The sequence below is a fragment of the Acomys minous genome (genome assembly GCF_964271855.1).
Source record: "Acomys minous genome assembly, chromosome: 18".
In the NCBI taxonomy this organism is placed as follows: Eukaryota; Metazoa; Chordata; class Mammalia; order Rodentia; family Muridae; genus Acomys; species Acomys minous.
The window spans coordinates 58,546,296-58,568,197 of NC_140501.1; the positions used below are offsets into that span (position 1 = coordinate 58,546,296).

The 21,902-nt window shown below is 50.3% G+C and overlaps 1 protein-coding gene across 1 annotated transcript in view; it reads right to left on the reverse strand.

Moving 5' to 3' along the window:
• The window catches only part of SPATA13 (spermatogenesis associated 13), a 271,150-nt gene that overhangs the window by 196,837 nt on the left and 52,411 nt on the right, over positions 1 to 21,902 (reverse strand). Inside the window, exon 3 of the mRNA XM_084767572.1 lies at positions 3,475 to 3,580. The gene's annotated coding sequence lies outside the window, so the exon portion shown is untranslated. The remainder of the gene's footprint in view (positions 1 to 3,474; positions 3,581 to 21,902) is intronic.

Consider the following 21,902-nt stretch of genomic DNA (forward strand, 5'->3'; position numbering starts at 1 on the left):
ACGGTTCCTGTATCTCCCTATTAAACCTCTTAAGTGGATCTGTTGCGTGGTTGATTCCATCCCACAGCACAGCTTTTTACATTGGCGCCCAGCATTGGGGAAGCCCTTCCGGTGGTGATAAGGGGTGATGCTTACCAGATTATCCAATAAAAACCACTAGAGTCCTCTCTTTCCATCATGGACCTGCTCACCCTCTCGCTTATAGATCCACTCCTGGATCCCGATTCCGGCCTCCTCACACACCGGCTAATTGTTAAGTTGTTTGTTTGTTTGTTTTTTCTTTTTTTTTTCTTTACTCGTAAACACTTCCCTCTAGTTACAGTTTCCTGGCCCTCTCTGATTAGCTAGGAGAGGGGCACACCCTGGTTCTCTTCACTAAACCCCATCCATGGGCTCCATCGGTCGTAGATTTCTGGGTTACAGCGTACATTTTTCCTCTGATTGGACTCCAAGTCCCTTGGAATAACCTCAGATAGTAGAGAGAGAAGGGTGTGTGTGAGAAAGAGAGAGAGAGAGAGAGAGAGAGAGAGAGAGAGAGAGAGAGAGAGAGAGAGCGAGAGCACCCGCAGGCCACTTGCAGGGTCTGTTCTTTTATATGGCCCTGGGCAGGGCCACGCCCCCGTGGCAGGTAAGCAGTGACATCACAGATAGGCGGACCGCAGCAGAATCCTAACAGAGACCTTGACTCAAAAGTAAAACAAACAAATAATAAAAACAAAAGGGCAGATTACCGAGAGGCTGCTCCTGACTTGCTGACCAGAAGCTGTGTGGCTGGATCCTGGGGATGTTCCTATTTTGGGGGGTGGACATTTCTGAACGAAGGCTATGTGCACACCTAGCGTGGCCTAGAGTTCTGTGCCGGCTAGTCTTGTGTTAGCTTGACACACAGTCTAGAGTCATCTGGAAAGAGGGAACCTCAATTGAGAAAATGCCTCCCTAGATCCAGCTGTAGGGCATTTTCTTAATTAACAAATGATGGAGGAGGGCCCAAGCCATTGTGGGTGGTGCCATGCCTGGGCTGGTGGTCTGGGTTCTAGATATAAGAAAGCAGGCTGCCAGGAGGTGGTGGCGCATTCCTTTAATCCCAGCACTCAGGAGGCAGAGGCAGGTGGATCGCTGTGAGTTCCAGGCCAGCCTGGTCTACAAAGCAAGTCCAGGACAGTCAAGGCTACACAGAGAAACCCTGTCTCAGAAAACAAAACAACAACCACCAAAAAAAAAAAAGAAAAGAAAAGAAAAGAAAAAAAGAAAAGAAAGCAGGCTGAGCAAGCTATGGGGAGCAAACCAGTAAGCAACATCCCTCCACAGCCTCTGCATCACTCCTGCCTCCAGGATCCTACACGGTTTAAATTCCTGTCCTGATTTCCTTCAATCATGAAAAATATGGAAGTGTAAGTCCAATAAACCCTTTCTTCCCCATCTTGCTTCTTAGTCGTGGTGTCTTGCCGAAGCAATAGAAGTCTGACAAGCTCACTGTGCAGCCCAGGAAGCTTCGAACTCACGATCTTCCTGCCTTGACCTCCTGAGTTCTGGGATTACAGTCATGTACCACCATGATGGGGCATCAATATGCATTTTTAATATGTCCCTGAGTAGTTATTAAGACTAATGATGTTTTTGAAGAAGACTAAGAGACTGGGAAAAAAAATTACATCAAGATTTAACATGAAAACAGGAAGTTGGCCAAGAGAGACTGGAAGCTTTTTCCCCACTTGCTCTTTACTTTCCTTATAAAAGTTGCTCTCGGCTGTTTAATGGCTGGTTCCCCAACTGCTCCCTGGTCTATCTGAGCAGTATTCATTAGGGAGTCTCACTAAGCCTGAGAAGGCAATAGGTCCCAGGGTGAGCCTTCCTTTCTGGTCTGCATCCACAATGCTTCAATCGAACCTTTCTGTTCACAGAGTTAGGGTCTAAGAACAGACACAAGTGTCTACAGCTCTGGGTCCAGGGGATCCGGAACCTCTTTCAACTGAGTCACACTGGGAAGAACACTGGGAAATTAATTATGTTTTACATTAAGACCAAACAGTGCACCAAAGCTAGAGAGAAACTAACTCTTGTCTTCATTTTGTTGTTGAAGAAAGAGAGTTGAAGACTGTTGCAAAGGAAACGCTCCGGGCATGTGGAGTCGATAGCAACAACTTACTATTTAGTCTGTGCTAGGAGCCAACTTTGTTTTCAAAAGTTGGGCTGATGGGATAAGAAGTGACATCAGAGAGGACAGGAGTCCCAGGAAATGGTTACTTTGTGGCTCTCAGATTGTGAAGGCTTAAAGTTCTGGGAGAGAAATGAGTAAAAGTTGTATCCCAAGTCCTAGATTTCAGGTTAGGAGGACAGGGAAAGATCCAGGCAAACTCATTTTCCACAAACCTTCTAGAAGGTTCTAGTCCAAGGCCCAGGCTTGAACATCAGTGTCCTTTTGCCTACGACCTGGCTCCTTCCCCAGATCTGTCTTGTAGTCTTTACTGTCAGAACCTTGCCTCGATTCTTAAAGCAGTTAGGCCTTCCTTAAAACTGTAACATTTACTTTCACCCTTTAGGAAACACGCTTGAGACTGAGTCATGGAGGTGGAGTGTGTGCCCACTGACCCTTCACTCCTGTGAAACACAGGCTTCTCTATTGGGGACAGATGGGAAAGTGGAGTGCTTATTGGTTTGGATAATAATAACTTATGTATCATGTGGCCCCTTTTGCTGTGATGTCTACCAGGGTTCTACGGAGAGTAAACTTCATCATCCGTCTCACTCAGAGTATTTGTAAAAACGCAGCCATCTGTATGTGAAGAAGCAGATGCTAAGCATCACACACTCTGTGTAGTGTTAGGAAGATGGGCTTACTCAAACCATCTCTTGGGTTTAATAGCCTTTTCAAGAAACTGACACAATATTGTCTATGGAATGCAAATCTCAAATAAAAATGGAAATCCAAGATTGTCAGGAAGCTAGTCTAGGCTATAGTGAGAGTTCAAGGCTGGCCTGGGCTACATAGTGAATTCAAGGCCAGCCTGGACCACTTAATGAGACACAGCCTCAAAATAAAAAAAAAATAGAGAAAAAGGACCTTCATATAGCCTGTGTGAAGTTCTGGGTTCAATCCAAGGTGCTGCATTTTTATAAGCCACAAATTAAAATATGTTTAAAAACATAGTAAGTTGCCAAAATATGGCAATTTAAAAGGAAACCAGTAGTATATCAATAGAAAAATGTGTTTAAAGAATTAAGAGCCGGGCCTTTAATCCCAGCACTCGGGAGGGAGAGGCAGGAGGATCACTGTGAGTTTGAGGCCAGCCTGTTTTACAAAGTGAGTCCGGGACAGCTGAGGCTACACAGAGAAACCCTGTTTCAAAAAACTAAAACAAAAAAGAATTAAGAGGCCAGGAGAAAGACTCTTAGTGGTAGATCTATGTCCTATGTGAAGACACAGTGACCATGACAACTCTTATAAAGGAAAGCATTTAACTAGGGCTGGCTTACAGTTTTGCAGGTTTCGTCCATTGTCAGCATGGTGGGGAACACGGCAGCACGCAGGCAGACGTGGTACTGGAGAAGGAGCTGAGAGTTGTACATGCAGATCTGCAGGCTGCAGGAGAAAAGAGAGTAGCACTTGTCCTGGCTTGGGCATTTTTAAAACCTCAAAGCCCACCCACAGTGTCACACTTCCTCCAACAAGGTCACACCTCCTAATCCCTTTAAATAGTGCCACTCCCTATGGACTAGCATTCAAATATATGAGCCTACGGGCCCTGTTCTTACTCAAACTACCACATTCCACTCCCTGGCTCCCATAGGCTTGAAGTCATAAGAAGCAACATTGAATTCAGCTCAACTTCAAAAGTCTCCATCGTCCATCATAGTCTCAACACTACTTCAAAGTTCAAAGTTTAAAGTCTTTTCTGAGACTCATGCAAGGTCTTAACTGTAACCCCCTGTAAAATCAAAATAAAAAAGTAGGTCACATATACTTCCAACATGTACTGGCACAGAATATGTGTTACCTTCCCAAAAGGAAGGAAACGGAGTGTAGTGAGGAAATACTGGGTCAACTCCAAGCTCTGCATCTCCATGTCTGATGTCAAATGCTCTTCAGAGCTCCAACTCCTCCCAGCTTGTTGACTATAACACACTTCTCTCTCTTGGGCTGGTTCCACACCCTGTTTGGGCAGGTGTCCCACAACTCTGGCATCTCTAACATTTTGGGGTCCCCAACACAATCCAGGCTTCAACCTCCCAGCTTCACACAATGGCCTCTCTGGGCCTTTGTGCAGGGACAACCCTTATGCATGCCTGGCCTCAGAGGCTTTCCCTAGCTATGGAAGGAGATTCCACATCCTTTCCTGTATCCTTGACTCTAAAGCCAAACCATGTGGCCAAGACTGCCAAGTTCTGTTGCTTGCTGAGGCTAGACCATGGACATGGACCCTTCATTCAATTACATCGGCATCAGCTTTCTGTTTCCAACGGTTTCCATCACTGCTGAAGCCTTTTTGTTTGTTTGTTTGTTTGTTTGCTTGTTTTTTGAGTGTGATGGAGGAGGCATGTGGGGAGGAGAGTGTGATGGAGGAGGCATGAAGGGAGGAGAGTGTGATGGAGGAGGCATGTGGGGAGGAGAGTGTGATGGAGGAGGCATGGAGGGAGGAGAGTGTGATGGAGGAGGCATGGAGGGAGGAGAGTGTGATGGAGGAGGCATGAAGGGAGGAGAGTATGATGGAGGAGGCATGTGGGGAGGAGAGTGTGATGGAGGAGGCATGGAGGGAGGAGAGTGTGATGGAGGAGGCATGAAGGGAGGAGAGTATGATGGAGGAGGCATGTGGGGAGGAGAGTGTGATGGAGGAGGCATGGAGGGAGGAGACTGTGATGGAGGAGGCATGGAGGGAGGAGAGTGTGATGGAGGAGGCATAGAGGGAGGAGAGTGTGATGGAGGAGGCATGTGGGGAGGAGACTGTGATGGAGGAGGCATGGAGGGAGGAGAGTGTGATGGAGGAGGCATAGAGGGAGGAGAGTGTGATGGAGGAGGCATGTGGGGAGGAGAGTGTGATGGAGGAGGCATGGAGGGAGGAGAGTGTGATGGAGGAGGCATAGAGGGAGGAGAGTGTGATGGAGGAGGCATGTGGGGAGGAGAGTGTGATGGAGGAGGCATGGAGGGAGGAGAGTGTGATGGAGGAGGCATAGAGGGAGGAGAGTGTGATGGAGGAGGCATGTGGGGAGGAGAGTGTGATGGAGGAGGCATAGAGGGAGGAGAGTGTGATGGAGGAGGCATGTGGGGAGGAGAGTGTGATGGAGGAGGCATGGAGGGAGGAGAGTGTGATGGAGGAGGCATAGAGGGAGGAGAGTGTGATGGAGGAGGCATGTGGGGAGGAGAGTGTGATGGAGGAGGCATAGAGGGAGGAGAGTGTGATGGAGGAGGCATGTGGGGAGGAGAGTGTGATGGAGGAGGCATAGAGGGAGGAGAGTGTGAGGGAGGAGGCATGGAGGGAGGAGAGTGTGAGGGAGGAGGCATGTGGGGAGGAGAGTGTGATGGAGGAGGCATGGAGGGAGGAGAGTGTGATGGAGGAGGCATGGAGGGGGGAGAGTGTGATGGAGGAGGCATGGAGGGAGGAGAGTGTGATGGAGGAGGCATAGAGGGAGGAGAGTGTGATGGAGGAGGCATGGAGGGAGGAGAGGGTGATGGAGGAGGCATGGAGGGGGGAGAGTGTGATGGAGGAGGCATGGAGGGAGGAGAGTGTGATGGAGGAGGCATGGAGGGAGGAGAGTGTGATGGAGGAGGCATAGAGGGAGGAGAGTGTGATGGAGGAGGCATGGAGGGAGGAGAGTGTGATGGAGGAGGCATGTGGGGAGGAGAGTGTGATGGAGGAGGCATGGAGGGAGGAGAGTGTGATGGAGGAGGCATGGAGGGAGGAGAGTGTGATGGAGGAGGCATGGAGGGAGGAGAGTGTGAGGGAGGAGGCATGTGGGGAGGAGAGTGTGATGGAGGAGGCATGGAGGGAGGAGAGTGTGATGGAGGAGGCATGGAGGGAGGAGAGTGTGATGGAGGAGGCATGGAGGGGGGAGAGTGTGATGGAGGAGGCATGGAGGGAGGAGAGTGTGATGGAGGAGGCATGGAGGGGGGAGAGTGTGATGGAGGAGGCATGGAGGGAGGAGAGTGTGATGGAGGAGGCATGGAGGGAGGAGAGTGTGATGGAGGAGGCATGGAGGGGGGAGAGTGTGATGGAGGAGGCATGGAGGGGGGAGAGTGTGATGGAGGAGGCATGGAGGGAGGAGAGTGTGATGGAGGAGGCATGGAGGGGGGAGAGTGTGATGGAGGAGGCATGGAGGGGGGAGAGTGTGAGGGAGGAGGCATGGAGGGAGGAGAGTGTGATGGAGGAGGCATGGAGGGAGGAGAGTGTGATGGAGGAGGCATAGAGGGAGGAGAGTGTGAGGGAGGAGGCATGGAGGGAGGAGAGTGTGATGGAGGAGGCATGGAGGGGGGAGAGTGTGATGGAGGAGGCATGGAGGGGGGAGAGTGTGAGGGAGGAGGCATGGAGGGAGGAGAGTGTGATGGAGGAGGCATGGAGGGGGGAGAGTGTGATGGAGGAGGCATGTGGGGAGGAGAGTGTGATGGAGGAGGCATGGAGGGGGGAGAGTGTGATGGAGGAGGCATGTGGGGAGGAGAGTGTGATGGAGGAGGCATGGAGGGAGGAGAGTGTGATGGAGGAGGCATGGAGGGAGGAGAGTGTGATGGAGGAGGCATGGAGGGGGGAGAGTGTGATGGAGGAGGCATGGAGGGAGGAGAGTGTGATGGAGGAGGCATGGAGGGGGGAGAGTGTGATGGAGGAGGCATGTGGGGAGGAGAGTGTGATGGAGGAGGCATGGAGGGAGGAGAGTGTGATGGAGGAGGCATGGAGGGGGGAGAGTGTGATGGAGGAGGCATGGAGGGGGGAGAGTGTGATGGAGGAGGCATGGAGGGAGGAGAGTGTGATGGAGGAGGCATGGAGGGAGGAGAGTGTGATGGAGGAGGCATGGAGGGAGGAGAGTGTGATGGAGGAGGCATGGAGGGAGGAGAGTGTGATGGAGGAGGCATGGAGGGGGAGAGTGTGATGGAGGAGGCATGGAGGGGGGAGAGTGTGAGGGAGGAGGCATGGAGGGAGGAGAGTGTGAGGGAGGAGGCATGGAGGGAGGAGAGTGTGAGGGAGGAGGCATGTGGGGAGGAGAGTGTGAGGGAGGAGGCATGTGGGGAGGAGAGTGTGAGGGAGGAGGCATGTGGGGAGGAGAGTGTGATGGAGGAGGCATGGAGGGAGGAGAGTGTGATGGAGGAGGCATGGAGGGGGGAGAGTGTGATGGAGGAGGCATGGAGGGAGGAGAGTGTGATGGAGGAGGCATGGAGGGGGGAGAGTGTGATGGAGGAGGCATGGAGGGAGGAGAGTGTGATGGAGGAGGCATGGAGGGGGAGAGTGTGATGGAGGAGGCATGGAGGGGGGAGAGTGTGAGGGAGGAGGCATGGAGGGGGGAGAGTGTGAGGGAGGAGGCATGGAGGGGGGAGAGTGTGATGGAGGAGGCATGGAGGGGGAGAGTGTGATGGAGGAGGCATGGAGGGGGGAGAGTGTGAGGGAGGAGGCATGGAGGGGGGAGAGTGTGAGGGAGGAGGCATGGAGGGGGGAGAGTGTGAGGGAGGAGGCATGGAGAATGGGAAGCAGAAAAAGCATGGGAGAAATGGGGGCCATGCAAAACCTTTAAAGCCACCTGCTTCCCTGGTGTAGCCCACACCTCCAGAGGCCCAGAGCCTCCCTAGGAGCACCCTTCAGCAGCTAGTGGCCAAATATCACACAAAGGAGCCTAAGTGCTGTTTCAGATTCAACCTGTAACTTGCTGCTTGTTGTGAGAGGTGGCCTCTCCTGTGTCACCTCCAGGCCAGCATGCAGCATCATGGGAAATCTGCCCCTGATGACTCCTTGGGCTACTTGAAAATCTGACAAGTGCTCTCCCAGAGCCCCGTGGTGCCTCACTGGACACCTCTGTGATGGCACTGAGCAGTGACCACATGTTCATCCCCAGCTAAAGAACTGTGAGGCAGGTTTCTTCCTTTAGGAAAAACATGAAACCTACACTTGTATCAGATTCTGTAAGTAAAAATGGAACATGCTTTTCAGAAAAACGCTCTCCTGAGCAATTTGTGCTTGGTGAGCCTTGGCCTGCAAGCTTGGCAGAGGCCAGTGGGGTGGTCGAGTCTTTTCCTGGGCACCTACCCATTTTAAAGCAGCCGCATGCCTCACGCCTGGCACCACCCCTCCTCCTCCTCCCTGGGTGCTCAAAAGAATTTTCCCTCCTTGTGCTGCACCTGGGGCACCACTCCCACCCTTCCCGCATTCCACCCACGTCCTACCAGCGAATTTGAATTGGTCCCCACCCCCACCCCCTCATCCTACTCCTCCAGTGCGTTGCTAAGTTACAGAAGACAATTAGGACCAGCTTTGGGAGCTTTTCATCATTCCCGTCACGAACAGCTCTCTCTAGCTCTCCTTTCTTTCCCTGGGAGCGGTGGGGAATGCTTGTTAAACTGTAATGGAGAAAACCCTCGCGTGTTCGGATCGCGAGGCGGCAGATGTACTTGGCATCATACCATGGCACTTGCAAACTGCACAAGTGGGCAGACACTGCTCAGCTCGATCCAGCTCTCTTAAGAAGATGTCCGAGAAGGCAGTGTATGCCTGCACTCAGGGGCCTGTCTACCCCCCAACTAGGGAAGTAGCTAAACTCCCTTTGGAAGTCGCAGAGAAGCACTGTACCTGCTGGGCTTGGCTCTGGCTCCACCGGCAGCCAGCACAGGCGGTCTGCCCGAAAGGCTGCTAGCTTAGCTTTCCAAAGTAACTATCACAAGGCAGAGCAAACGAAAGCGGTTTTAATCTGCTCTGATTAATATCATAAAATAGCTCCCCTACACCGGAAATATAAGTCCTGTGAGCAAATGAAGGCTCAGAAGTATGAGGAACCTGTCCTGCCTGCCTCAGGGAGGGCAGTACAAGGTGGCAGCCCTCCTTCTTGCCCCAGCAGATTGCTAGTGACTCTCAGGACCCAGCTTCCTCAACACTGCCTCAGGAGCATGCACAGACCATCCTGAGCCCAGCAGGCTGTTGCCACAGACCCATATGTGTCCAAAGCAGGTATTACTTTCCAACCTGTAAGAGGGACCGCACTTGCCCTTAGGTGTCTCTATTGTCATCCAAGGACATGTTCTCTGGCCCGCTCAGAACCTGCTCTGCCCCCCTCCCCTGTCTCCGCCCCCTGCCCCCTCCCTGCCCCCTCCCATGGTTTGTCAACACCTCTGACCTGGGGGGAAGGCCATAGTGGTTTGGACAGCAATAAAAATGTTCTTTAACCAAGAAAATGAATTTTCAGCTTAAGTGGAAGCTCTGATATCTGGTTTACCTTGGAGGGGGTGCTGGTTAGGTTGTTTGTTTGTCTATCTGTGTGTCATCTCCACATAAGCTAAAGTCATCTAGGAAGAAGGAACATCAATTGAGAAATTGTTCCATAAGATTGGCCTGGAGCCAAGTCTCTGGGGCAGTCTTCCTGGTTGATTGTTGTTGTAGGAGGACCCAGCCCACTGTGGGCGGTGTCACCCCCTAGACAGGAAGTCCTGGGTTGTATAAGAAAGGTAGCTGAGTGGGCCATGGAAAGCGTTCCTCTATGTGCTCTGCTTTAGTTCCTGTCTCTTGAGTTCCTGCCCTGACTTCCCTCAGTGATGGACTGTTTGTAACCCAGAAGCATAAGCCAAATAAATCTTTACCAACAGAAAGCAGTTTAGGACAGAAGGCATAGGTGAGTCTGACCACTGCATGTTTAGTATGAATGCCCAGCATGTAAGAAACAGGAAAAAAATAAGATTTTCCAGAGAAGGTGGCTTTTTTGCACAGAGACTCCTTACAAGTTTTTGCTGTGGAAACAGTGCAGCCATCTTGTTTCGTGCCCACTGCAGCTGAATCCAAGAGTTCCCATGGCCTCTAAGCACCCACATGGTGGGTAAAACTCTCAAAAGGCCAAGACCATCTGCAGGAGGGTTCTCTGCCAGGACCACCTGCCTTACCCACAGCACAGCTGTAATTATGGGTTTTAAAATGCCACCCATCGGGCTGGAGAGAAGGCTCAGAGGTTAAGTGTACTGACTGCTCCTCTGGAGGCCCTGAGTTCAATTGCCAGCAGCCACAAGTTGGCTCACAACCATCTATAATGTGATCTGATGCCCTCTTCTGGACAGCAGGTGTATGTGCAGGCAGAGCACTGTATACATAACAATAAATAAATATTAAAATGCCAACGGGCATGATGGCTAATATCTACCTTCCAGATCACCCAGATTTATAGGAGAGATTAAGCTTTGTCTCAGGTGGAAGCAGTCTTGGCGGGCTTTACCCTTGAGGCACACCATGAATACCTCTTGAGAGACTGTTTGGAGCCTTCCTGGGCTTGGAATTCAGGAAGCCTACCTAGGAACCCCACCGTGGCTATTGTTTTCCTAATTGACCCTCGAAGGGAGAAGGGACTGCCCTTTGCATATGACTGGGAAGAGGTAGGAGGAGAGAGGAAGAAGGCGCGGAGAGAGAGGAAAGGACCGGACCAGCTCGTGGGACTGAGACACCTAAGGACCCGTCCTGCCGAACGGATTCCAGGAGGTTTTAATCTTCTGTCCCTTTAACCTTTTTTTCCTTCTTGTATATGCTAGTTGGGTTGTATAATAAAGTTTAATTGTTAATAAACTGAGCCAACACAGATTTCTCGTGAATAGCTTGTGATGGAGACAGGGCAGACCACACCTCTGCCTCAGCATAGCTCTGTGCCTTTGTATGAGGAGCATGCCCTATCTGACCTCAGAATCCTTACTTGACGAGGAGACACTGAGCTGGACCTTGCATCGATGGTATCGCTGAAGATGCTGCGTGTGAAGTAAGAAGCTTAGAACCAGGAGGCGGCAGGTGTTCCACTAGTGCCCATGGACTTGACCTGTGTTAGTCCAGATTCCAGTGCGATGCTTATGAAGAAAAGGTAGGCCTGCTGGACTTGGGGGAGAATGGTGTAGTCATTTGAGAGCAACATGGCGGCTGTCAGTGACCTAGGCAAGCATGTGAAGGAGAGTCTCTGAGAACACACAGGTACCAGGGAAACAGGGCCCAGAGGCTTACAGAAAAGTCTTCTGTATCTGCATGCAAAGGGAAAAGCAACATGAGGCTCAACTCAAAGGAAAGCGGAGGCTTCTGGAGAGTGGAGCGGATGGAAGAGTAAGTAGAGCAGTGGTCCTCACCCTGTGGGTCTCGATCCCACAGAGGGCCGCATATCAGATACTCTGCCTGTCAGATATTTACATTACAATTCATAGCAAAATTAAAGGTGAAGGGAGAATGAGGGTAAATTAAAGCGGGATAAAGACCGTGTACAGGCTATTAGCGATTGTTGTATAATTAACTCTCCACTTTATGTAAAAACAACAAAGTAACTTTTCTATCATGTGGCTTGACTGTGTTTGTTTTGTTTTCTTTTAATATGTCTAATTTCTTTGTTAGTATTCTTTATTTTTTTTTAAGATTTTTTTATTCTGCCTGCATGTACACCTGTCCGCCAGAAGAGGGCATCAGATCTCATTATAGATGGTTGTGAGCCACCATGTGGTTGCTGGGAACTGAACTCAGGACCTCTGGAAGAGCAGACAGTGCTCTTAACCTCTGAGCCATCTCTCCAGTCCCTAATAAGTCTAATTTCATTTACCAGTCCAATGGCAAAGGCAAGCTGGAATTTTGCTCCAGTCCTGGTTGAAGTTTTAACCCATCTTGTGGCCATGATCCTTAGCACAGTGTTAAGCATGCAACAGGCAGGAAGTAGATGTCAGTGAGTGAATAAAACAGAACATATTGCTATCCACGCCTGTTCCTCCTTGTGCTGGGCGGAATTTCAGACTGAGTGCAGAAGGCACGGGGACCGTCATGGAGGCACAGGTATTTGTGGCTGTGAAGGGGGAGAGCAAAGTGTGAGTGGAGGGGGTCTCCAGCCTCCAAGGTTGGTCTGTTCCTAGGGAGGACCAAAGGCTGCGATGATACAGCCTTCCTCACCATCCTCTGCACCGCACAGTGAGGACTGGGCTTCTCAAGCACCAGAGCATGTGAGAGAACATGGCCCTGCTCCCCACGCTGACTTCTAGGGGAGGTAAGAGATATATCACACAGGGTAATTGATACTGTGTGACAGCAAGGTCACAGGCCACATCCCAGACCTAATTGCACATTTAAGGGGGAATTGACTTCTAAGTGACACATGACACGCCACGCTTGATGGATTCCAGAGTCCAGCCTGGCCGAGCTCCAGCCCCAACATCACATGTGCGCACAGGACCCTGACTTTCCCATCCTGCTCGAGCCGGTATCTCTGGAGCGAGAACATGCCGTTTGAGCATTTTAGTCTTTCTGAAGCAGCATGGCCTGTGACAGTGACAAATAGCTGGGCTCAGTCCTCAGCCACTTATTCTAAGCTGTTGGCACCCATCTAATCTTCCTAAAGTCCTTTCTTCCACACAGGAGACTTTCTAGCTTGCTGTTGCTATGTCCCTCGGTTTGTCTCCAGCAATAAAACCTGCTGGACCATGCTTTACGGGTCTTATCCTCGCACTTGTGTTTTGACATCCAGTCAGCGGAGGGAGATGGATGGGGGAGGGGAGGGGCGGGGGGGGGGGACTCCGGGGCCAAAAGGGCTCAGGATTTAAACTTGCCTGCTTTTGAACAAGGGCCCCAGAAATTCCAGGCGATTTCAGTCCTTTCAGTTCCCCTCCAGTTTGGAGGAACTGAGTTTTTCATATGAAACCTCTCGTTTCTGCTTTGAAATAATAGGATTTTGAAAACCACGGCTCAGTCCTTAAGCAGAAAAAAGCCGACAGATCATCATCAAGTGAGAGTCAGGGAGAGAGCTCGGCCTGGTGATTGATTGTAAACAGCACCTAGATGTCCTGGAGCAGCTCTGTCATCGTGGGAGATTTGACTAGGGACATGGTGGCCAGCGGTCTAAAGGACAGAATTAGTTACCTCAGATGGTTCCCTGGCAATCTGCCAAGAGACCAGACCCTCCCCCCCCCCCTTTTTTTTTTAATTTTAGGATCTTTCTTATGATGTGGGAGAGAGAAAGAGAAGAAGAAGAGAAGAGAAAACAGCTCATTAGTAGTTGTCCCTTGCTATCCAGAACGGCCCCCATCTCACCATGTGAGTACCAAGGTCAGAAAATGCTGAAGTCCCTTAGATCAAGTGGCATTGTGTTTGCACAGAACCTATGCACAGACTCGCATGATCTTAATCTCCATACAATTTACAGTGCCCACCACGTATAAACCCTGTCTAAGTCTGTGATGGGTTGTCACACTTGGTGGACGATGACAAGAACAAAGGGCCGTTCTTGTTCAATGCCGGCACAGCGTTTCACTCTGAGTATTTTAGGTCTGTGGTTGGTATGTGTGGGTATGAGGTACTGACTGAATGTGGGGAAAGGTATAAGGCATGTTAATTAGCTTGACGGTAGTAGCCACAGCTGACATGTCTAGCAAAGCAAGGGTGTCAAGAATTCATGTTGTACATCTTAAGGGTTTCTCTGTGTGGCCCTGGCTGTCCTGGAACTGGCTGTGTAGACCAGGCTGGCCTCGGACTCAGAGATTCACCACCACCACCACCACCCCACCTCTGCCTCGTGAATGCTGGGAGTAAAGACGTGCGCCACCACTGCTCGACAATGTTGTACATCTTAAAATATACAAAATTAAGAAGTAAAGGCCAGTAACAGACAGGCCCCTCAGCAGCTCGACCAGCCAACACAGCTTAGCCGGGAGTCTGTCAGAGAGAAAAGACCCGCTCTGCAGCCTGCCTTCTCCTGACTCTGGCCTCTCTCTGGCTCTTGTTGCACAGCAGGATGGCAGAGTGATCTTTCCAGAGAGGAACTTGGCTCATGCTGCAAACCCCCCCACCCCACCCCCCGCCACCCCAAAGCTGCAGATGCAGCTCAAACTCTGAAGTGTTTTGCAGGGCCCTGAGCAACCTGGTCCTTGTTTATTTAGACAGTGTCTTTCCACACACCAGCTTCTGCAGCTGACGACACTCTGGTCTCCATACCCCAGGGCCTTTGCACTGCCTGCAGTGGTCTCCCTCTCACCTCATCCTTTCTCTTCCTTATCTGGTTCTCATATCAGTGACACTTCCCCTGGGAACCCCTCTCTGGTTCTCGGATTAGATCATATCCATCAGTTGTCATGGAGAAGCACAGGCCTTCCTTACAAGACTCGCCCATGGAGGGATGACTTGACGTGTGCTTTACCAAGCAAATGCTAGACTCTGGCAGAACCGAATCCATCTTGCAGATGGGTCCACAGTACCCAGAGCAGCAAGGAAAAGATGCTTAGCTTTCACAAAGCTAAACAACAACAGCACTGTCACTTGTGCAACCAGCAGCTCAGCTACAAGGTGCCAGACTGCCATGTGGGTGTTAGAAGTAAGTTCAGGGCTGGAGAGGTGGCTCAGTGGTTAAGAGCACTAACTGCTCTTCTAGAGGTCCTGAGTTCAGTTCCCAACAACCATGTGGTGGCTCCCAACCATCTATAATATGATCTGATGTGCACTGTATACATAATAAATAAACAAATATTTTTTTTTAAAGAAGTAAGTTCAAAGTAAGACTCCTGCTTAACCCTGGGATTCATTTACACCCTTGGCCCCATGGAAAGATGCCTTTCCTTTTATTAACATTGGTCTTATTTTTTACTCTACTGTGCCAACAAATATCAACTGAGTCCTCGCTATTTGCTCCATGAAGATTTGGTCATGGGGTATATGAGTGTAAAATAATCGTAAAGACTGTGCCACGTTGGGGCTCGTGTTTTAGGGGTGTTATTATGAACAAGAAGCAAAGGAAGAATTGTGGCTAAAGCAGGTTCTAGGATAATTGTGTGCTCAAGAACGGTCCTTGTAAGCAGATGCTGGCTCAGGGAGGTGTGAGCACAGGAGTAGTACCCATTCTTGCCGGCAGGGACAGTGTGTCAAGCCACACCACAGACAGGATACCCGGAAACACATAGGATGGGACGTGGGCTCGAGAGCCAGACTGGGTCCTTGAATCCTGTCCCTATCCCAAGGGCCTGCTCCCTGACACCTGTAAGTGTTTTATAGCTCTTCCTCTCCACACCGGTGACGTGGATGATAATAGTTTGAACTCACGGGGATGATATAAAGTTTGAAAGAGCTAACGTATGTTCCCTTGGTACCCGTCACGTGGTCTGTATTACACAGGGGAGTCCTTATTAGAACTAAAAGAGCTAAGTTACAACAGCCATGTTCACAGTCTGTTACTCACAACAGCCCCAAACTGGAACTGATGGAAAAGATTGTCAGCGGAGAATCTGTTGAAGAAATACAATGGAATATGACTTGACCTTTAAAAAGTAGGAAATCTAGCACATTCCTAGCATGAATGAACTTTGAGTCTGTTGTGATGAATGATGTCAGCCGGTTACATACGGACAGATGCTGGGTGGTTCTATTTGTGTGAGGTCCTGGACCTGGGAGAGGGAGAGCTTTCTGAGTGGCATAGCACTTCAGTGTTGTAAGACCAAAGAGTCCTGGAGCTATCATCATGACTGCACGGGACACTGTTGAACTGCACACATGGCCAAGAAATAACAGTGCGTTTTGTGCTATATTCTACCATGACGCATTTCAAAAGTGTTACGTGTAAATTAAGATTGGGGGAGGGAGCACGGAGCAGTGTGGCATGTGTGCGCAGGGGAGGCCGATGGAGGATGGGGGTCCTCCTGCTCATCCTCCAGACTTCCCACGGAGACCTGGCTCTGCAGCATCTGTGTACTAGGAGGAGCTCAGTCCACAGCTTGCCTTGCTGTTGACTGAAACCCTGGGCATTATTTAAGACCCCTCTCTACCTCATGTTCTCCTGTGTTCCTTAGGGTCCTCAGACAGACGAAATGTGTGCCTCGGTAGCGGCCACCTCGAAGAACCATGCCATGGATGTCTCACGCGACCCAAGGATGTCACACGCGACCCAAGGTTAGAGCAGACCAAGAGATGCCTGTATTAGCTGCCACTCACACCAGCTAGGATGACTTCTAATGCCCAGTATCATATGATGCTTAAATGGAAACTTCATCTAGACAGATTGCAGGTGGAGCACTATGATATCTGGGTGGTAAGGGTGCTGCTAAAATGAGTTTCCTGAATTTCTGTCTTCGGGGTAATAGGGTTCATCAACCCTAGGAAAGTTTTACACAGCAAGGAGAAACGTGCATAGTACTGCTACGCAGACGGAGTGGACATTGGAGGCCACGGATAACACCAAAAAACTATTTTTGTTTCTATACACACAGCGTCCATGGCTAAGTTTAGTTCAGAAAGTACAATAAGAGACAGACAACAGTGATGAACAATAAAATGCAATCATAGTAATCAGATAATAAGAGATTACGTGAATGTGGCCTGTCTTTCAAAATAATTCCTGTAGTATACACATTTTTGAGTAACGGCATGAGTGGACATGTTAGCTGTGTGATGGGATGAAGTGGTCCAACGACACAGGCAGTGTGAGTGCCCAGCTACCGTGTACCACTTGAAACCAAGCACTACAATACCCATGCCGTCACTCTCATGACCCAGCAACACGCACAGCATACTGATGCCAGGCAGAGAAGGATTCGTGATCAAGGTGTGCTGGAGTAGGGCAGCATGGGATTTCAGCACAGCATCCAAGATGGAGTGCCATTTAAAACTTACTAGTTCTGGTATTTTCCACCTAATATTTTCTTTTTTTACTAATTTATTCAGATTACATCTAAATTGTTACCCCCTTACTTGTATCCTCCCGCTCCTCCTTCCTTCCCTCTTTCACCCTATTCCCCTCGCCTCCATTTAATATTTTCAAAGTGCGGATGACCATGGGTAACTAAAACCTTGGATAAGCATGTATTCTTTACTTAGTATCCACGATCTTATCTAGAAAAAAAAATGCCTTTACCATTTTCGAAGATAAAACAAACAAAAGAAACCCAAACCAAACAACAAAAACCACGACATCATAAAATAAATGTGCACACACACGGTTCAGCTTGAGAGACTTAGATCAAGAGCTCAGGAGCAGTTGTACACCAGTTTAGGGCGGCTTCTACCTGCTGAGGAGTCAACTCCAGAAACACTCAAGGAGTATAAAGAAAAAGGAGCAAGCCACAGATATCAGATGAGCCATGAAAAACATAGGTGGACACAGTGGCACATACATGTTGTCCCAGCCCTCGGGAGGTAGAAGCAGGATGATCTCTGAGTTTCAGGCCAGCCTGGGTTACAGAGTGAGAGCCTTTCACCAACAAACTGGCACTTAGAGAAACTATCAGGAGAGCCATCAGGAAGTGACCCAGGAGGGCAGGTTCTGGGAGTGCTGCCCATGAAGAAGCCAAGGAAGAAAGTCATCTCACAGATATTCAGGAGGCCACTGGTGACACTGGGGAGCACGGCTGTGATGGACTCACAGCAATGGATGCAGGACTGAGGGGACTGAGCTGGGCAGCACAGGCTAGGCAGACAAGGGAGGAACAAGTCTAAGCAAGCACACCATGAAGTTTATCCCCTCAAGGAAACAGGGAAGCACAATTTTGTTGGCTTTTACCAATAAGACACAACACCACCAACTGGATAGCTTACAAGGAAGAGCTTCTTTTGGCTCATGGTTCTGACCCCATGGTCAAGGAGACGGTACAGTGATGCTGCTAGTGTTGGTGGGTCCCAGGAGGCACACAGTAGCCCATGGCAGGGAATATGTGAATCCCTGTCCACCGCCACTCTACAGATCTACACCGGGGACAATCCATGAACCCCCTAACTTCTGACTGAATGACTAGGGCAACCTGTCAAGGAAGAAGAGCTCTAATTGCCTCTCAAAGAGCCACTTCTCATGGTGGAAACTGTTTTCAACATGAGTCTGTTCGTCTGTTGCGTTCCTTTGACGTAGTGACTGACATGGATGCAGAGAGATGCTGGCACGAGCAGTAGAGAGAGTGGGGTAGCTTCGGGCTTTGTTTTTCTGAATGAAGGTTTTGTGTAGAGGGAAAGTGGAACTGAACTCAGCACACGGAGAGCTCCTGTTCGCCTCTTGCGGGTACCATCTTCATCCCTCTGCAGCATTTGTCACAGCTATGACACTAGGCTCATCACACTACTATTGACGGAACCTCCCCCGCTGTGGCTGACGGGCTATCCCATGCTTTTCAAAACAGCTTAGAGAAGGGCTGGATGAGCCTTGCGTGGGATTCCAGGCATTGGCCTGGGCCGGTCTTCTCATAGTTAGCTCTGGAAAGGATATCCCAAAGGAGAAGTGGCCCTGTCATGCTGGGGTGCACTGGGGCCTCCCAGTGTCCAGCGTACAGTGACTTCCCATCACTGGCTATGATGGTGCCCTCGTGGCTCGGTGGTTCACAGCCTACAGCAAATGATCCCTCACAGTTCTGGAGGCTTGAGCTCTGGGATCGAGGTGCTAGCACACATGGCATCTGATGAAGACCCACTTTCTGGGTTGTCTGGGTAAAACACAAGCGAGAAGAGGGCTGACCACTCTTCCTGCGGAGGACCTGGGAGGAGCCCTGGGCACTGAGGCAAGCTTTGCACATCAGTGTGTTTGAGTCACAGCCAGGGCTCAGTGCAGGCGAGGAGGGGGAGTGCTTGGTGGGGATGTTGGAATGCCCGGTTTTGCTGTAATGAGGGCTCCAGGGGGCTCAGGATATGTCTTGGAGGGCAGCAGCAGGGGCACTAGGGACAGGAGAGAGGAAGCTTCCAGAAGAGAGAGGTGGTTGGCTGGAGGACTTTGCACCTGGTCGTAGTTGAGTGGTTATAATGACTAAAATGGGATAATTGTGACAGCGCCCTATAACCCCAGCAACCCAGGAAGCAGTGGCCAGGGGCCCTCAGGGCAAGCTGGTTAGCTAGACTGAATGTGGCGAGTGACAGGTTCAGTGAAGGCCTTGCCTTGATAAATAGTGTGAAAGTGATTGAGGAAGACAAAGGTGTCAACTTCAGTTCTCCACATGCACATATACACATGTGCGTGCACACCACTGTCGTGGTTACTTTGCTGTGACCAAGGCAATTTATAGAAGAAAAATTTATTTGGGACTTATGATGTCAGAGGGTTAGAGTCCGTGCCCGTCATGGCAGGGAGCCTGGCAGCAGGCAGGCATGGTGCTGGACAGCAGCTGAGAGCTCACATCTTGATACACAAGCACAAGGCAGAGGAGTTAACTAGGAATGGTGTGACCCACTGAAGCCTACTCCAGTGGCACACTTCCTCCAACAAGGCCACACCCATGAATCCTTCCCAAATACTTCCTCCAACTGGATATCAAATATTCAAATATATGAGCCTGTCAGGGCTATTCTCATTCAAGCTGTTGTACCTACATGTGCAAACACACATACCACACACCACACACACACACATACATATACACACACACACACACACACACAAGAACAAGTAACAGTTGACTTAAGAGTGCAAAGAAATGTATGTGTTAATTAGCTTTATTTGGTCACTTCAAAACAATATACTGAGCCGGGCGTGGCGGCGTTTGCCTTTAATCCTAGCACTCGGGAGGCTAAGGCAGGCGGGTCTCTGTGAGTTCGAGGCCAGCCTGGCCTACAAAGTGAGTTCAGGTCAGTCAGCCAGGACTACAAGAGAAACCCTGTCTTGAAACACCAAAAAACCAAAACTAAACCAAAACAAGCAAACAACCCCCTCCCCAATGTATTGTAAATGATAAATATATTCAATTGTTTGTGTTAATGAAAAGGAGAATTGCAGTTGATTCATTCATTCCTCCCATGAACACTTTGAGCTTTGCCTGTGCTATTGGGGGCGGGGGGTGTGGGGCAGGCAAGAAGGATGCTGTGTGAAGAGGGCCCAGGGGATGACCTACTAGGGGGTAAGTGCTGGGAGAAGCAGTCAGGTAAAGGAATGAAGTGGCCTTGGCCTACTACCGGAAGGAGAGTAGTTCCAGAGGCATGATATTTAAGCAAAAAGCTGATTGGGGTGTGTGTGTGTGTGTGTGTGAGAGAGAGAGAGAGAGAGAGAGAGAGAGAGAGAGAGAGAGAGAGAGAGAGCCCTCCTGTCAATCAGAACTGAGGTGCTTGGAACACTGTGCATGAGGCAGATGGGAAGAGGGAGCCATGAAGGAGCAGACGCCCTGGCCTGGCCTCTGGCCATCATCCTGAGCACAGCGCAAGGCCAATGTCTTGCGTAGGGTAGCCTTAAGGTCTGACTTTTCATGGAAGACTTCATCCGGTGTGCTGGGGCAGCCTGGGGCTGTCAGCAGCATTCAGTCCACCAGGGCCTAAGGAGACACAAGCCCCCAGGTCTCTCAGAGGTGGTATTGCATCCAGATCAATGGTTTCCCAAGGCTAAGTTGGCAAGAGTCGCTGACTCTGGGTTTGGCATCTAAAATTCATCAACATGTCAGAAGCAGATGTTTACCTGGATATGGTGTCAGCAAGGGGCAACCTCTGCCCTGATGGCCTCTCCGGGCCAGCATGTCCAGCATCTGTCTACAGGCAACGAGGCCCCAGCCTGTCTGGAAAGAGCAGTCTAGTGAGTGCAGACTATGGGGTTGCTACCCCAGTGGCAGGGAAAGGCCCTTGCTGCTCAAGACTGCTGCCACACAGACCCCAAGGAAGAGGTGGAGAGGGTGTCCCCCATCCCCTGCTTGGTCCTAGGCGACATCCAGATCTGTCTGCGAGGTCCAATGTCAAGAGGTAGTCAGGAGGGCCAGGCACTGCTGGTGGCAGGACCGTGACCCTAGGCAGAGCAGAATCCACCAGAAACTCAGCCAGTAGCAGCCTTCAAACTGACTTCCTGGCCAAACCAAGCAAAGTTTAGACATTCTGATTGTTCTGTTCTTTAATTCCGAAAAGGACCTAGGAGGATCAGATGCTGACAGATGCAGGAACGAAGCCAGGGCACTCCCACACACCGGCATGCACATACAGACCTGCACCCTCCTCTGTAGAGCATAGATATGTCAGGGTTTGCATGTAAAGCGTCCTCAGCAGGCTCGCGTGTGCGGCTACTTGGTCTCCAGCTGGCAACAGTTGGGGAGCTGTGCAGTGGTTTGGACGTGGAGCCTAGCTGGCGAAGGTCAGGCTAGCGTGGCTGGTTTTACTGCTTTTAGTTTGGCCTGCGTTCTGCCTGAACTTCCTCTGCTTCCAGTTGGGCTGCGGAGATGTAAACAAGCGAACAGTGGGCTATGGCATCCCTCCTACCCTCACCACACCAGCGTGCTATGCCTCTCACACTGGGAAGCTGCCAAACTCAAGAAAGTTCTTCCTGGGGCTGGGTGTGTGTGTGTGTGTGACAATGCAAGGCTGAGGACTGAAGTTCAGATCCTTAGAACCCACCTAAAAGGCCTGAGTAGGCATGTCAGCCTGCCCGTGACTCCAGCTGCAAAGGGGAGGTGAGATTCCCCAGAGCAAGTGAGACTAGCTGTCTCTGTGAGCAAACTCCGTGTGTTGGTTAAGAAATCTACATGTGAATAAGATGGAAGAGCAATCAAGGATGATTCCTGACCTCAGCCCCAGGTTTCACATGTGTGTCTATGCACATGCACCCACATACATGTGTTCCTCATACATGCAAACACACAGAGATGCATGCACGCACGCACGCATGCATGCATGTACACACCCGTCTGTGAAAATGGAGAAAGGGAAAAAAATTCTTCTTCCCTTAAGTTATCTTGTTGTTGAATAAATAATTCTCCCACATGGCTATAAAACCACTAACGATGTTCCTTGTTCCCTGCTGTGGGCCACGGAGGGGACCTAATATTTCTAAGGATGTGGGCAGCTGGAGCTGGCTAGGGGATTCTTTCG